Source organism: Apium graveolens, chromosome 9 (assembly GCF_009905375.1).
Source record: "Apium graveolens cultivar Ventura chromosome 9, ASM990537v1, whole genome shotgun sequence".
NCBI lineage: Eukaryota > Viridiplantae > Streptophyta > Magnoliopsida > Apiales > Apiaceae > Apium > Apium graveolens.
Genome location: NC_133655.1, coordinates 196,341,251 through 196,359,842, shown reverse-complemented (window position 1 = coordinate 196,359,842; position 18,592 = coordinate 196,341,251). Strand labels below are relative to the sequence as shown.

General features: G+C 35.8%; 1 long non-coding RNA gene across 11 annotated transcripts; it reads right to left on the bottom strand.

The window, feature by feature from the left end:
- Positions 1–1,765: 1,765 nt before the first annotated feature.
- LOC141686617 (uncharacterized) lies at positions 1,766–5,241 on the bottom strand. 11 transcript variants are annotated; one of them, XR_012560751.1, is made up of 9 exons: positions 4,884–5,240; positions 4,414–4,461; positions 4,265–4,317; positions 3,763–3,825; positions 3,538–3,675; positions 2,834–3,269; positions 2,648–2,712; positions 2,340–2,507; positions 1,766–2,146 (listed from the first exon to the last, which is right to left on the bottom strand). It is a non-coding gene; the product is annotated as an uncharacterized LOC141686617 (long non-coding RNA). The 11 variants fall into 11 exon arrangements; XR_012560754.1 differs by having other exon boundaries at positions 3,538–3,670; XR_012560756.1 differs by having other exon boundaries at positions 3,538–3,619.
- Between the last annotated feature and the right edge of the window lie 13,351 nt (positions 5,242–18,592).

The window sequence follows — 18,592 nt, the reverse complement described above, 5'->3', positions numbered from 1 at the left end:
CAAGAGTTGTAGGCCATCTCAATACCTTTCCAACGAGCTATAGAACACAACATTTGAGTCAGTATTGAAGGAGATATGACAATTTCAAGTTGCTGGGTTTGTTTTGGCCGAGAGCTTCTCTTCATGGGAGCAAAGTCAAATTTTTAATTTTTGTGTTATGATATTTTGCTTGGTTGATTTCCTTTTTGGCTTGGCAAATTTTGATCTTTTACCATGGTAACTTTTGCATGGCCAAGAATCAACCAATAACACACTTCTTTTTGTCATGCTTATGTCATCATGCTTGTGTCACCTTTTTAACACATGTCCTTTCCTTGTGGTTTGATGATGTCACAATCCTTGGCTTCTTGTACAAGCTTGTCTCTTGGTCGCTTATTTGTTTTACGGTTCGCTTAACTTTCGTTCTCGTTCGTCGTTTGAGGGATCATATCTGGGATCTTATTACTTGGGTTCCCCTAAACCTTTCTCAATATTTTATATTCCTTTTATGATCCTCTCTTATAATCCTTGAATTTAAATCCTTTTAATCCTGTTACCTTATACTCATTTCTTTCGGTATCTGGTGGATTTTCGGGAAAAATCAAAGTGTCTGAATTCGAATTCTAACGACCTTTACATACACTCATTTACTTTATGGAATACTATTTATCATTTTATATATAATAATATATAATAATAATATTCTAGAAACAATAATAAAAAAAAAATCTTAGAATTTTCATAAAAGTACTCCTATATAGCGTGGTCTGATAATTTTCCTTAATCAGCATCATCAGCAAAAGTTACTATTTATCCGTGTTTCAAAAATTCCAAAAATTGGGGTTATTACATGATGCGTCGTTAAAATGATAAGTTCACTAAGATAATAAGAACTCTTGCCAAGTTCATAGTCGGACTACCTAACGTAGTACTGACAGTTAAAACCCTTATGGGAACCCTTATAAATATCATGATAGTAACATAGTTCATTATCGTATAGGGCAGCGGGGAACCGAACCCTGAGGTTCAGGAGCATCATCATGAGGACGTTTTAATACATGTTGGAGATCAGATTATGAATCCGATAGAGTACTCTAACGAGGGATCAGATGAGATTCATACTAAGAATGCTGCGATTGAGGATGTTATCCCAGAAGGGATTGTTATTGAGGAGGATCTCATGGAGGATCCTGACGAGAATAAAGAGAGGACCGTTAAGGAATTGATGACCGTAGTCAGGGCGATTTTCAGAGCTAGGATGGCCGAGAGGGTGGCACTAGACGATGAAGAGTTACCAAGGGCACAAAGGATAATGAGGGCAGAAGGAGTGGGGCCTTCCACAGCACCAATTATACCAGTATCAGACCCTCTCACAGAGGCTCCTGTAGACATCCATGAGGTTCCACCAATTCCTGTTCCACTACAAGCAAAACGTTAATAGATATCGGTTATTGACTGTTGTGAAAGATACAAAAAAAACCGATGTCTACGTGGGTGTAGTAAAAGGTCCCTGTTTTTCACATCGGTTCTGGACCGATGTGAAAAATAACATTATACATCATTTCTAGATAAATAACCGATGTATTAGATATACTAAGACATCGTTTAGTAATCGATGTGAAAAACAAGAAATGATATCAATTGTGCCTATACAATAACACTTTCATAAATTAAAACGATGTATTAGACATAATAAGACATCAGTCATTAACTGATGTCTGTGGTTACATATTATATATAAAATATATACATACATTAAAATACCAAAAACTAAAACAAGCAAATGAATCACATCTAAATAACCACAACTTTCATTATTATTATCAAACTAATACAAAGTATTCCAATATACATCATTGAAAAAATCAAAAACATAATTCTCAAATCTAAACATTATCAAGTCAAAATGAAATTTTCCTACTAGTCTTCTACTAGTCTTCTATGATAGTGCAATCTGTTAAAGTCATTAAATCAGGGCCAGCTTGATGTGTAGAAACTAGAAAGATGTTCATAGCCCAAACCTACGTCAAGTTGCTCTTGAGTAAGCAAATCTTGAAAAGTCCATGTATGTACATGGATTTGGAATTCAACAACTGCTTTTGTAGCACTGGATTTGATTGGAGAAGGTTCCTTGACAAATTAAGCGAGTAACATCATCTGGAACTAACTGCATGATCAAACTTATGATCAGTTACTAAAGATCAGAAGTGATTATCAAGTCAGTAAATTTATTCACCTAAAGATAGAAACAACATTACATAATCATTGACATATGACAACAGCTTCGGTGTTGGGGAACATAGATGGGTACTTCTCAACATCAGTTAGATAATACCTTATTATATATCACCATTACGTACCTGGGCATAATAAGGTATGGATAATACAGAAGCTGCCAGACCAAGAACTGGGCCATGTGTAGAAGCTATCGACAAATTAGAGCTAGATCCTCTGTGGTTGCAAATAAGTAATCTTCTTTGATGATGTATTGAGGCATCAGGTTGGTCCTTTTTCTTGCTTACTACCATCTGCAGAAAAAGAGACCAAAAGTCATATTTCTAGAGCTGAGTAGTAGCTAATTATATTCTAATTCTAACCATGTTTCAGGGGGGACCCCTCGTGTGTGTTTCGTTTTCTGATGTTGTTGGAAAACATCAATAATACTCACATAGCAGAGAAGAAAGTTCAGAGCTTTTCAACACGCGCAATCTCTTGACCGTAGACACAAACATACTGCACAATACAAGTATCAAACCCAAAATTCAGACTATGGTTTTTACAACATTCCATACAGAAAAATAAGTAAAGAATGAGCTAAAATGTATCACAGTACTGAGAGTCGTGAAATACTTACTTCCATGGGACATCTCCAACAAGCATCTATCACCTTCATTATCCTCGTAAACAAGTGTATACTCCCCACTCCCATCTAACACTCCTGTTAATGACCGTCTCCCCATCTTCATCTTTGATGTAATCCGAGGGATTAGTTTGAGCTAAACAATGAAACAATGAGGGTCAATAAATATACCCTGCTTAAGTGAACTACTAAAAAAATAGTGGAACTAGTAAACATAATGTACACCAAGAATAACATGCCAAGAGGCCTATGAAGAGTTCATCAACCGAGAAGCAAAACCACTTGGCTACCGTGATTTTGCTGTTTGCTGGCAATCGTCTTTGAAACCTCATTCCTTGCCTCAGTTTAAACTGACAGCTTTGAAGCATAACCACTTGCACGATTCTTCCTTAATGATCGAATCGGAGGCCATCCAACAACTGGAGCAATTCTGTATTACATATATATTTATTAGACCATAATGTGAATGTTAGCCTGGACCAGCCACCAAAAATGAATTATTTTAAGTAGATTATAAGCAAGGTGTAAGTAATTAAGAAAAACACTAATTTAGGCACACAAATTATGAGCAAAAGAATAGGACAGAACCAACATCAATACACAATGGATGCAAATATTCAATGTACTGCAAGAATATAAAGGAAAAAGTACCATAAACAAAATTACAAATGATAGTACAGAATGTAATAATTCCCAACCTGATTAATTCCTCGATCCTAAATACTGTCAACAATCTTCATCGTATCATGTAATAGAGAGCACATACAATTTCCCTAATCACTGTATTCAACCCAGGGCACGAGCATGTTACAATACAAGCATGCACCTCATCTGAGCTAAAATACACATATGGCATTGAATACATGAGTTGGTAAAACTATATGCATCAAAATTTATTTCAGCTAGAACTGGAAATCGTAAACCTTCTGGTATGGTCCAGCACGCCAAAAATGTATCCCCCTTGGACCATCCTTGTGAACCACGACCTATAATAATTAAGAAAATATAATATTATCCCAGTTATACATGTTAAGCAACTATGAAACTCGATTTCTTATGCAAAGTAAGATCGAGTGGTTGATGTGTCAAACGCAATATAATATATTAGCAGAGAAATTGAAAAAGCATGATAAATGACCGTGCCAACCATAACCTAATAGGCCACCTTCTGGAAGTAAATAGAACTTTGGGCCATACTAACTTGTTATATTCTTTCATGAAAACAAAAATAGCACACATCAAGATTTGGTGCATATAAGTCGTGTTTTTTACGAGTTTTTACTTACATCACAGATCCATATTGCTATTGTTGTAAATTAACTTAGCAACAAAAAGAAAACAAGATGATGGTAGATGGTCAGATTGTTGTAACATCCTTATATATTTAAATATTTCAATAAATTGAAAGAGTGATAGATAAGATACCTTTTCAGGCACAGTATCATCGTCGTTGACAAAGTACTGCCTGAAACCAAAAGCTAGCAAAACATCTTAAATTCTGATCAACCATAATCAACAACAATTTAATGTAATAAAACATCAAATGAGGGAACAATGTAGCATATTTGACTTACTTTACTACTGAATATGCAGGATTAGACCGCAACGTATTAGGATAGGGTCTGCCAAAAGAAACATGTTTATTAACATTGAGCGGATAAAATATGATTTGCAATTTTCATAGATTTAAGATAAACATGAACTAAACAACCAAAATAACCTGTTATGAACCACCTTCACAGGAATAATCACTCTAGTCTACGAATTACTATTGAAAGCGTGAGTCTTTACATTTCAAAACCAGATCCCAGCAACATAGTAACTACATTATCTTTTTTTAATGCACCCATCTAAAACTCTAAATTAAACAAAACAATCAACAGCAATTTAATGTAATAAAATAACCCCACATCAAATTTTAAAACCCCAAATACAAAAATAACAAAAAACCCACATCAACAAAACAATCCAAAACCCCTTTCAGAGAAAGAAAGAATTAAAAACCGAAAATTGAATTTTGAAAAAAAAATAGAATAACACTTACTAATTACAGCGGATTCGAGCTAGAGTTCAACCTTCTTTCCACAAATCGACCAATTTTAAACTTCCTTTACACAAATCGACCAAAACTTGCAGCTAATCGGTCATTTCAGTTGAAAGTTAGGGTCCGATTACTTGAAATCTTGGGTTCAAATTAGGGGTTTCAAACCTACAGCTCTAATTAAGGTAGTATAAGTTAGGGTTTCAATGTCGAAGGCTGAGAGAATCGGGAGAGAGAAAAAGATGAAGGAGAGAGTCTGGTGAGATGAAGCAGTGAAATGTTTCTAAGAGCATATGCACACCCGGGAAGGAAAAATATTGATTCATCAGCCTTTTCAATCTTTCTCTCAGAAACTGACATGTTTGATTATTAATGGACCTATTAATGCCCATCAATTAATGATACCCACGATTTGCTCATTTTTTAAATAAATTAATGTATTTGCTTTATGCACTGGACCTATAAAATTTTTACACTTGACTCAAAATTAGAGTTTTTATGAAATTATACTATTCTGGATATGCATTTAAATAATTTTAAAAACAAATTAGATCAACTTTTGAATTATTATCGAATTTGATTATTAAATCAGCTTTTGAATTATTATCTAAAATTAACAAAATCTTATTAAAAAAAATCTAAAATTATCAACTATCTATTATTACTTTAAGGATAATATTTGTGGGATCATTAAATAATAGAGTTATACTTAAATATATGATATTTAATCAATATTATTAAGCAAGATAGCTAATATTATGTTATTATTTATTTGGTGAATAGTAATTGATGAATTGATTGAGGTTTGTGAGTGTATAAAAACTAAGAAAAAAAGTTGATTTTAGGTGAATAGTAACTAACACCATTGATAGGATTGATGAATTGATGAATTGGTGCCCCTAAGGGGTGGGGGAAATGTTTTTAGCAAAGGGGGGAAATGTATTTAGCAAAGGGGGGAAATGTATTTGTTAAGGGTCACGTGTTTTTTTAAAAATTAGTTTAGACATCAGTTTTGATTTTAACTGATGTAAAAAATGATTTGTAACATCGTTTTGGAATAAACTGATGTTAAAAACATTTTAAACATCAGTCCTTAATGACAGCGATGTTTATGAGGTGAGGTTTATTGATCCTTTTCTTGTAGTGTTCCCTCCCCTGTACAGAGCCCATCACCTACTGAGGAAATGCCACCTTTATCTCCTACACCATTGTCACCCGATACTGTTCTTAGTTATCCATTTGGATCTCCTGAGTCGGCACCACCTGCACCCCATGGACTGCTAGGTGCTACCATTCAAGTTTCTCTTATCGCTGATTATCATATGACTTTGGGTGGCCTGTCTGAGGCCCGTAGTGTTAGAAGTGATCTGTTGGATCGACTTACTGCGCCAAGGATTGAGGGCGGGGTACTTTCGGCAGGATTAGCTTATAATATTGACAGGATTGAGGATACGACCCGAATTACAGCTATAGGCCATCTTGAGGGTCAGATTGATCCAACTTTACTTGCGACTATCTTAGACCTCATCACCTCTTTGATGAAGCAGGTTAGGGATGTCGTGCGTGCCCGCATTTCTTGAATCATAATAGTGTGCAGAGTCTAAGCAATCAGACAAGGATTTTTATGCAGCACCGCTTTTGGAGAATTAGCCTAAGTTAGGAATGATTAGTTTTAATGACTAAATGATTATATGTGGTAGTACTTTTGGGATAAAAGCGATCAGATCAAATGATGTAGTTCTCTTTCATGTGTTTAGTTGTTGTTGTTAGGGACAAAGCATGCGCTAATAATTCACGCAAGTATACGCGTTCGCAAGTAATATAAAATGATTTCTTGTTCGTTCCCAAAGAGACTCTGATTAATTATATTTAATTAACACTCACTCACCAATGTATGATTACTTCTCAATGTCAAGACAATAACACTTAAGGTTGATTAACTAATTATTAACTACGATTAACAACGAGAATAAAACACTTAAATTAACTATTGAATTAACAATATTAAACACACATGAGATCATAACTTCATTACTACTTCATTCAATAGTTATTGTTATTACCCTTAGCATGTAACAGTGATGATATTAATCGAACAACACGAAACTGATAAAAGCCAACTTTCGTTGCACAATTACCATTCTACCAAGCATCCACAATTAAGATAGAAGTTGAATAGACATCAATTATGTTGAGACCCTATATGTCTACAGAATTTGACAACATAACGATTTAAGCGCAAGTTATTCATTATGATTACACAGGGAAAGTAAAACGGTTAGAGTTACCCACTAATCATACATACAATACATGAACCTATGCTAGCATGGCAAGTTCTAAATCTCGAGATTCACTGTCGCTTCACAAGAGATTAACAGGCTATCTTATATGTTCGCGACGCACATAAGACGAATAAGCACAACCTATGCTAGATATCATACAATCATCACATACCAAGGTATTAAATAATTAACTAAGAAAATCCATAGTAAATCCGCTACGACCCCATGATCACGATTAGCCCATGATAGAACTCATCGTCACCATGGGTTCATATGAAAACATGATAATAACACAACAATATAAACTAATAAAAATACTTAATAAAAACAGAGTACGTCACAAGAGTATTAAGGTTCAAAGTAAAGAAAACTAGCATCCACTCTTACAACGAATAGGTTTATATAAGAGTCCACAAGAAACAGCAGTCTCAGAAGCCCAATAGAAGTTGAATTAGAAAATCCAGATTCTAAATTTACGACCCCAGGCGGCCGCCTCAGTTCGCACGTGGGCGCCTGCATCTCCAGGCGGTCGCCTGCATATCCCAGGTGGGCGTGTAATAACCCCAATTTTTGGGAAATTTTGAAACCCTTATGAATAGTGTTTTTGCTGAATGAGAAAACTTTTCATGCCACACTATGTAGGGGTTCTCATATGGATATTCTGAGATTTTATTAGTACTTTATATGGGATATAAGTGTATGTAAAGATCGTCAGAATCCAAATCCGAACACTTTGATTTTTTCCGGAAATCCAATAGATACGGAAAGAATTGAGTATAAGGTAACAGGATAAAAGGATTTAAATTAAAGGATTATAATAGAGGATCATAAAAAGGAATATAATGTATTGAGAAAGGTTAAGGGAACCTAAGTAATAAGATCCCGGGTATTATCCCTCAAACTAGAAACGAGAACGAAAGTTAAGCGAACCGTATAACAGATCAGCGGTCATTAGGCAAACAATTAAAAGCTAATCAAAGGGATTAGTGGGGATGATGTCATCCAACAAATAGAAAGAGGACAAAGGAAGGGTGATGACATCACAAAGTGATGCAAGCATGACATAGGAGGGAAGGAAGTGTGGTTGAATTATAACCACACAAAATCAAGGTTAATTAGGTAATTAACCTAAAATAAATCAAAAGCAACCAACCAAAAGCAAAACAAAGCAAAACACAAAAATCATTTCATCTTCTTCAAGCCTTTGCTCTCGGCTTTTCTTGGAAAAAGCAAGGATGAGAATTTCAAAACCATAGCTACACACCTTCAAAAATTAAGAGGTTTGTTTCTTTAGCTTCCATAATTCATAGCTTAGATGAGCCATAAGTTTAAGCTCAAGATTCCATGATTTTCATAGCTAATTAATTCACCAAAGATTAGGGTGAACAGTGTTTTCAAATTTTTAACTTTGTGTTCTTGATTTCATTTGCAAGATCAAGGTTATATAAGGATAGATCAAGGTTCTTTGAGGCTCCCTAGTAACTTTCCACTCTCCAAGGAAGGTATAACTTCTCAAACCCTTAGTATTAAGTTTTGTTGGTTTGGATTTCATAATGTTAGATGATGGGTTAGTGTAATGAGTGTGTACTCATGATAGAGCTTTGTTTAGTAAGTGGTTTTGTTGATTTTGGAGTTAGGAGTGATGCTTGTTAGATTTGAAGTTCTTGGTCACATTTTTTTGACTTGATTTAGATGAATAAATTGGTAATATTGAGTTGATTTGGGGCTGTTGTAATGTAGTTTAGATGGAGGTTTGATTGGGTTGTGAATTGGAGTTGAAATTGTGGTTGTTTGAATTGGTTTAAATTTGGGAAATCGCGTAAACATAGCCGTCGTAACGTCCGATTTTCTTTAGACTGTTTTTGTGCATAACATTAGGACCCGAGAACCCCCTGCTAGATTATGACCATTGCCATGTTTAGATAGCTCATGTTACGAGCTTCGTTTTGATATGTAGTTCGTTCGATTCCGATGCACGGTTTAGGAGAAACGACCGTTTCAAGTAACGGCGTTTCGCGAACGAAACGTTTCCCCTCGCCTTACTTTGAAACCTTGGTTTAAGGACCTTAAATGACTAATTGGGGTAAGAAACATTTATGGTAAGTGTGTTAGGCAGTTGGTAAGACACTCGCGAAGGAATCGCCTTAAAACTCGTAATGGTTAATTTATTAAAAATGGTGGAGCCGAGGGTACTCGAGTGACTTAAGAAAATCAGTAAGCGCAAAACAAGCGTTAGAGTCTAAGTTAGTTAAAGTATAGATTTACAAGTGACTTTGGTTTAATTCCAACTTACTTGTTGTTTATAGGTTACCAGACTCGTCCCGAGCCATTTGTAACCCCCAGTCGCTTAGGCAAGTTTTCTACCCGTTATACTGTTGTTGTGATGTATATGTGTATATGCATGATCTTGCGATAAATGCATATTTGTTATTAGCAAATTCTTGTGATATATTGTAGCATGTGATGCATGCCTATTTCAGATTCTTGGATTATATATCTGTTGGTTAAAATGCTTACAGTTGCATAATACCTATGCTAGAGATAAGCGGTATTTGAATTTACCCTTAGTATAGGGGATCAAAAGGTGAACATATTTCTAAACCGGGAGTTGATGTTCCCGAGTATAATATATATATTTTTATATATATATTGATATAGTTTTTAAAACTATTAATCGAATAAGGTTTATTCGATAACTTTATTTTATTTAATGAATATTATTACGAATATTCATTCGAGGGCTTATGACTCCTTTATTTTATTTAATGAATATTATTACGAATATTCATTCGAGGGCTTATGACTTCTTTATTTTATTAAATGAATATTATTTTGATTATTCATTCGAGGACTTATGACTTCTTTATTTTATTATTTGAATATTATTTGAATATTCATTCGAGGGCTTATGACTCTTTTATATTATTTATTGAATATTATTTGAATATTCATTCGAGGGCTTATGACTCAGTTTATATTATTTAATGAATATTATTTGAATATTCATTTGAGGATCTATGACTTCGATTATTTGCTAAGATATGTTCTTTATTTTATTAAAGAATAAGGTGTCGATAATCAAACTTATCTTTGATTATTCAAATAAAGATAGTACTTTCGTATAAGTATATCTTTGGTTCTTTAATACTCATTTCAAGTATAAGTTTTAAAACTTCTACTTCAATTATTTTTATAAAGACTATTCTTTATGGGAATATTATTTAAATAATAATATTCAGATATTTTCTAATATATTGGGACTGATTTATTTCATTAAATCAGCATTACTCCCAACACTCTTTAAAGTATTTTCGAGTCTTCAAAATGATTTTTAAAAGTTAGAGCGGATCCCAAAACTCATTTTTATATTTAAGGTCTTCCTTTTAAAGGGGATTTAAATACTCATTCAAAACTTGAGGGATCCGGCTCAGTGGTGTATTTTACATTCGCAACGAGGTTGCTATTTTGAGAAAACATCTTGATTACTTGCCCATCGTTCGGGAAGTAAGTTCATCTATTTGAGTCGGCATAAGCAACATGGGCTCAGTGGGCGTCCATGAAAGTGTAAGTGGCTCAGTGGGAGTCCATCAAATGCATAAGTGGTTGAGTGGCAGTCCAGCATAAGGTCCTATGGCCAGGGTGATGACGAGTGGGGAATTCGTCCATCTACTAGTAGAAAAGGTTACTTATTGGTATCTTTGCCTGATCAGCAAGATATCAGGTTTATGCCAAGGTTTTCTCCTTTCAAAATTCATTGGATATTGCAACTCTGTTTATAATTTTCATAACAAAGGTTTTCAAGGAGTGTATGAAATGTATATAAATAGGTGTATATATATATCGGGATTTAATGAAGTATCTCGTAACTTCATTATTTATAATGATATTCAAAGATTGAATCTATTCAAATCTTGTCTTGTAGTCTCATCTATGTGATGAACTTTTGAACTAATTATAACTTGAACGGTGGTAGTTCAAGTAATATTTGGAAAAGATATAAGTATATTGGGGTATTTTGTAACTTCATATTTTCAACTTAGATCTAGTTAATGATTATCTTATGCATATCAAAGATTTTCAGAAAAACGTTGAGACAAGGGTAGATATATGAGATCACCTTGCAATGATATTTTTATACAGTTATAAACTGGAACTCTGTGTATATTATGCATGGAAGAGGACTTCCAAGATTTTGAAAAGTATATATATATATATACTGAATATTTTGCGACTTCATCGCATTAAGATATCAAACTTGGTTCATTTCTTTTGACCAAGACTTTCATGAGTACTATGAGAAGGCTCATATATTGTTAATCATTATACATATTATTTTGGTGGGTTTGCTGCTCACCCTTGCTTTCTTCTTTTATCACACAACAACAGATAGAAAAGATGAACAGGACCAAACTCCCGATTCGCAAGCGGTTAGAAAACGTTCCGCAGTCTTCTGAAAGTGTTGATGCCGCCGTAGCTGAGGTAGGAGCTACCAATAGGCTAGGTTTTCAACTATTGATGAACCAGACTTATGTATAATATGAATTGTAATAATGGAAAGGAATATATAAATTTATTCAGAACCTTTTTAAGGTGTAACGGTTTATAATTGTGGAATATAAGGACTTGTGTTATTTTTGAGTGTTCATCTCTGAGACTATAACTTGTGGTGTGTGTGTTTATTGTGGGGTCACAGTGCAGAGTAGTTGATTATTTATTAAGATTGGGTGTTATTAAGGGAAATGGAACTCGTGACAACCCGGATCCCCGACCCCGGATTTGGGGGTGTTACAGAAGTGGTATCAGACCTAAGCGTTATAAACCTCAGAGATGAAGTGACGTTAAGATAATAAGTACACTAAGATAAATAAGAACTCTTGCCAAGTTCATAGTCGGGCTACCTAACGTAGTACTGACAGTTAAAACCCTTATGGGAACCCTTATAAATATCATGATAGAAGCGTAGTTCATTATCGTATATGGTAGCGGGACTCCGAACCCTGAGGTTGAGGAGTAACAGCGCGATGATGTTTTATTACTAATTGGAGATCGGATTGTGGATCCGATAGAGCGTCCTAACGCAGGACCGGATGATGGTGATATTGAGGATGTAGCGGTTGAGGATGTTGTCCAAGAAGGGATAGTTGCTGAGGAGGATCCCATGGAGGATCCTGACAAGAATGAATAAAGGACCACTGTTGAATTGATGACCATGGTTAGGTCGACTACCAGAGGTAGGATTGGTCGGTCACTACCGGAGGTTCGTTCAAGTTTGTAAAGATAGTAGCCCCTTTAACGCGGCTTACTCATAAGACTGAGAAGTTTGAATAGACAGAGAAATGCGAGAACAGCTTTTAAGAACTGAAGCAAAGGTTGGTGACGGCCCCTATGTTGGCGTTGCCGGATGGAAAATGAGATTTTGTGAAATGTAGTGACGCTTCGCATAAGGAATTAGGGTGCTTCATATACAACACAGCAAGGTAATCGCGTACGCGTCAAGACAATTAAGGAAGTATAAAATTCGATATCCCCATCCATGAGCTTAGGCTCGTGGCAATAGTTTTGCCCTAAAGATTGGAGGCACTACTTGTATGGAGAGAAGTGCGAGAATTACCTAAGCCATAAGTGCTCTAGTACATTTTCACGCAGAAAAGAGCTCAACATGCGCCAAATGAGGTGGTTAGAGCTAATCAAGGATTACGATTATGAGATTCTTTATCATTCGGGGAAAGCCAATGTGGTGGCTGATGCCCTTAGTAAAAAGGAGAGACTCAAGATGATAATGTCTTTGAGAGAGTTTACAAGAGATTTTGAGAAAATGGAAATAGAAGTGAAGGTAACCGGAGCCGGTACCGAAAAGATGTTTGAGATTGCAATACAGTCCGAATTATCGGAAAAGAACATATTGTGCCAGAAAAAGTGATGAATGAAGGCAGAGAGTCAATGACTGGAGAAGAGATCTACACCGAGAAAGATGATAAGGGGATAGTGAGGTGTTCCTACAGAAATTGGGTTCCAAAAGTTCAAGAGCTTAAGGATGAGAACTTAGATGAGAGCCATAGTTTGAGGAATAAGATTTAGGGCAAACCCTGAATGTGATAGTCAGGGAGGTTGCCATCAAGAAAGAAAGAACCCATAACATAATAGAGTGGAAAACAAGGTTTTTAATGTATAAGATAACCCCGATTATGGGAGAAGGTTGAAACATTTCATACTAAAGAAACAGAAAGTTGAGTAAGGAAAGGAGACCCGAGATGGTACTCCTATACGACAATTTATGGACCAGTCTAGACAGAACTTAGACTATTATCCCCAACCACCACCCTGAGTAAACAATGCGGTGAGAAATTCTTTCATGACCTTTAAGTCGCTAAGCTCTCAGAGTTCCAAGGAACAAGCTGACCCAGCCGAGGCAAGAGCCTGGCTAAAGGAAATATAGGAATCATTTGAGATTCAAAATGATTGATGAACCACAAAAGACTGTTTTGTCACTTACCCTCCTAAGAGAGAGACCGCCCGCTGGTGAAAGGCCAAGGAAGGCACGGAGCAAGAGATTATAATAAACTGATTTAAGTTCAGTCAATTGTTTTCGGGAAAGTAATTCCCAAAGATAAGGAGATAGTGTAAAAGCTTTAGAGCCAGAACAAAGGCAGACGAGTATGATGAATTATGAATCTAAGATGTAAAAGTTGTCAAGATTCGTTCTGAAGACACGAATTCCAAGTGACGGGATGTTTGAAATCAATGCTTATGTTGTGTTGGTTCATGAATTAATGATAAGAGAAAGGAATATAACGACAATAGAGTTTGAGGAATGATAAGGGAGTTGGGTATGAGGAAACCCTCAAGACTCGTAGAAATAGAAATAGAAGAGTATGTAATCGTCAGGATGAGGGTGATTCACCATGAGTTAAAATTGATGGTTGAGGGCATAAGAGATACATATATTTTATCCCCTGTAAGTTGGGAAGATTCGAGGAAACCTTGAGATAATTTGAAGGATAAATAATGAGACGCGGATAGACTGAGGAGACAAGAAAGTAAGAAATTAAGAAAATTGGATGAAGGAAGTGACCTTCAAGAAGGTGAAGTGTAAGACCGGTGGCATGATACCCAGAAAGGGAGACGCCAGATATGAAAGATATCCCAACATTGAGGTGACTGTTGAGATAAACAACAAAAGTGAATAAGGAATTATTAAGAAGAAGTTCACGTTGAACACGACCAATATCTTCCAGAACATCCTTGTTATCGATTACCAGATTAGGCAAGAAAAGCGGATAACCGTTGTTATCTTTTGGAGGCCATTTTGATTAACCTCATTGTGTATACATATGTTATTGTGAAATTAGGCATATACTATCGAGGTGGGAATGATTGAATAAGACACCCTTATCAGGGATATATGACTTGGTTTATCCATAGAAGGATCCAGGTACCTTTTAAAGGTGGAATTAAGGATAGAACATCGGTAACTTAAAATGAATCATAGGGGAATGCATAAAGGTTGGCATTTCACCCTAATAGGGACAGTATGAGTTTTGACAGTATGATTTGGAAAGGGTTAAGGTAACAACAACCTTTAAGAATCAGTGGAGAAATTTTTCAGAAGTATATAGACAATGGTTTTAGTATTAGTAAATGGTATTATGATATGCCCTGTATCTAGGGAATACAGGAGGAACGATTTAAGGATAACCTTAGAGGTTTTACAAGGAGAAAGGTAAAATTCAAAATTCTCAAGAATAGAAATGTTGATAAAGGAAATATGACGTAATTATAATGATGCCAAGTGGGGCACGTGTTGAACCCCGAGAAAGTATGGATCGAACCAGTAATGGTCGAAATTGTTCAGGGCAATTAGGGCTTAAGATAAAAGATGTTCTAAGTATAATTGAGAGTCAGTCGTGACAGTGATTAACCTCTAAAGACTGCGGCAATAACTTATGGAAAAATGGTGATATTTTTTTTATTTACTCATCAGATATTAAAGAAAAGCATTTTCACATAAGCAGTGATTGAAATGAGGTAGAAAATTTATTTGGAGGTGGTTAAAATGACATTGACTGTAAGGAAATTTTACTATCAGGAAAGGCCAAAGAGGTGGCCGACACTTTAAAGGTAAGAGGATAATTATAGGCGCTTGTGCCAAAGGAATACAGTGATGATGGTTAAAGCTATGCAGGTTGTATTATGGTTTGGAAGATTGACATTCCTTCTGATGATTGTACAATACCCAACCGTAATAGTGGTTGGTAAAGGTTTAATTCGTGTAATCGCCATGAGCGGGCTATCTATCTCAGAAGGTACTATCTTGAGAATAATCCAGGACATGTTTCAAAAAGGACTAGACGAACCTTTGAGTTAAGTCTTCTATTTAGGGCATACGATTAAGAATGGTATTAAACTGCTATCGTTGCTTTGACTGAAACTCTTCTGCAATTTTATCTGCTTCATGTCATATGTACGTCAAGTTCAGGAGTGTTCTTCATGAATCATGAACGGTGATCATGTTACCTCCTTAGAAGAATTCGATACGAGATGTATGGACTCCGTATGGTTAGATATTAAGGTTTCATGGAACGTGAATGACGACAGTAGGTCAGTGGTGGACCATAGTAAGGCAGCAATGATTCTGCGAGTAATGAGCTGATTACAACCGTGAGAGTTGTATTGGAATGGATGTTGAGATTGAGTACCACTAATCGGGTCGTGGTAGTGTATAAGTTATCATTGATAGACTAATTAAGTAGAGTATCTACCTATTGAATATTTATTCTTTCTTATCAATAGAGAGTCGTATTATTATACGAGGAAGGTTGCGGTGCAAGCATAGAATTCTAGTAACGATGATGTCTAGAAGGAGATCCCAGGTTCGATTTTCGATATCGAGGGAGTTTCAAAGGTGATTGTGTATAAGCTCGAGGAAGAGCATGGGTCCATAGAATGATGGACGGAATAGCAAATATTTAAGCATGCAAAATGCGATGCGATAATACTTTATGTTGATATAAATACATATGTTTTGTTCTCCTATGACAAACCTCTATAGTTCAGAGGTAGGTTCCAAGCCAGATATTTTATGGCAGTATATTTTTTTTCATATATACAATTCTCTTCAATTCGTTCTTTTCTCTTCTTTTCATTTTGTATAAGCTGAGAAGAACAACCCTTCCAGAAGGGGAGGTATTGCCGAATGACTATCTATCTGTGTGATAGAAGCCTAGTAGAATACCATCTATTGTTTAATTGCTTGTCAAGTACTAAAGGCTGGCCACCTGCTGTACTAAGTATGCAATATAACAAGTGTTCTTGATCATAGTGATCTCTCAATAAATTCCTTTACTTCTATTTGATTGATCAAACTTTGGGAAATAGAAACAGCTGAAAAAAAGGATAATAAAATTATGATAGTATTCGGGATGGGAACACATTCGTGATACTAAGGTTGACGTGGTTATTAAAAGGTTATAGAACACTAACGAGCAAAAGTATAACCAGTATAATATTAGGAACGGAAGGTGATAGCGATTATGAACTGGAAAAGAATGGGTATTGAGAAGCAAAAGCTATAATGTTAGAAGCTATGATGAGAGTCTGTGTAATAGACTTGAAAGAATTTGGAATGATCACTTAATGCGGATTAAGTTATCTTACGACAATAGATCATATGTCATTATCGAGATGTCGCCTTATGAGATTTTTGAGGGAAGACAATGTCGATTTCCCTTATGTTAGGATGAAGTTGTAGAGCGCAAGATGCTCGGACCCGCAGTAGTCCAAAGGACCAGGGATATAATAGATCTAATCAGAGGACGGCTGGTAGTAACCCAAGATGGACATAAGAGGTATGCTGATTTGACTCAAAAAGGGCAAAGAGTATGAAATAGAGGGCCTAGTAATGTTATAGGTATCCCCTTGGAAACCCTTGGAAAGGATTGATGAGATTCGGAAAGAAAGGAAAGTTAAGTCCACAATTTGTCGGACCCTTGGATATATTAAGAAGTGTTGGGAAGTTAGCATATGAGCTAGCCTTACCCCAGAACATGTAGCAAGTCATAACGTGTTTCACGTATCAATGTTAAGGAAGTGTAATTCGGATGCCAGATAAATAGGGGCATATGAGCGCATACACATGCAACCCGACGTAACCTATATGGAGCAACCAGGAAAGGTTATAGATTGAAAAGGAACAAGTGCTTAGGAGAAGGGTTATCAAACTATTCAGAGTTTGATGGAAGAACCACAATGTGGGAAAATTTACTTGAGAGTTAGAAAGTGTAATGCTAAGAAAGTATCCCTATTCATTTTGTTGGTTTGGATTTCATAATGTTAGATGATGGGTTAGTGTAATGAGTGTGTACTCATGATAGAGCTTTGTTTAGTAAGTGGTTTTGTTGATTTTGGAGTTAGGAGTGATGCTTGTTAGATTTGAAGTTCTTGGTCACATTTTTTTGACTTGGTTTAGATGAATAAATTGGTAATATTGAGTTGATTTGGGGCTGTTGTAATGTAGTTTAGATGGAGGTTTGATTGGGTTGTGAATTGGAGTTGAAATTGTGGTTGTTTGAATTGGTTTAAATTTGGGAAATCGCGTAAACATAGCCGTCGTAACGTCCGATTTTCTTTAGACTGTTTTTGTGCATAACATTAGGACCCGAGAACCCCCTGCTAGATTATGACCATTGCCATGTTTAGATAGCTCATGTTACGAGCTTCGTTTTGATATGTAGTTCGTTCGATTCCGATGCACGGTTTAGGAGAAACGACCGTTTCAAGTAACGGCGTTTCGTGAATGAAACTTTTCCCCTCGCCTTACTTTGAAACCTTGGTTAAGGACCTTAAATGACTAATTGGGGTAAGAAACATTTATGGTAAGTGTGTTAGGAAGTTGGTAAGACACTCGCGAAGGAATCGCCTTAAAACTCGTAATGGTTAATTTATTAAAAATGGTGGAGCCGAGGGTACTCGAGTGACTTAAGAAAATCAGTAAGCGCAAAACAAGCGTTAGAGTCTAAGTTAGTTAAAGTATAGATTTACAAGTGACTTTGGTTTAATTCCAACTTACTTGTTGTTTATAGGTTACCAGACTCGTCCCGAGCCATTCGTAACCCCCAGTCGCTCAGGCAAGTTTTCTACCCGTTATACTGTTGTTGTGATGTATATGTGTATATGCATGATCTTGCGATAAATGCATATTTGTTATTAGCAAATTCTTGCGATATATTGTAGCATGTGATATGGTATATATGCAAATTCTTGGATTATATATCTGTTGGTTAAAATGCTTACAGTTGCATAATACCTATGCTAGAGATAAGCGGTATTTGAATTTACCCTTAGTATAGGGGATCAAAAGGTGAACATATTTCTAAACCGGGAGTCGATGTTCCCGAGTATAATATATATATTTTTATATATATATTGATATAG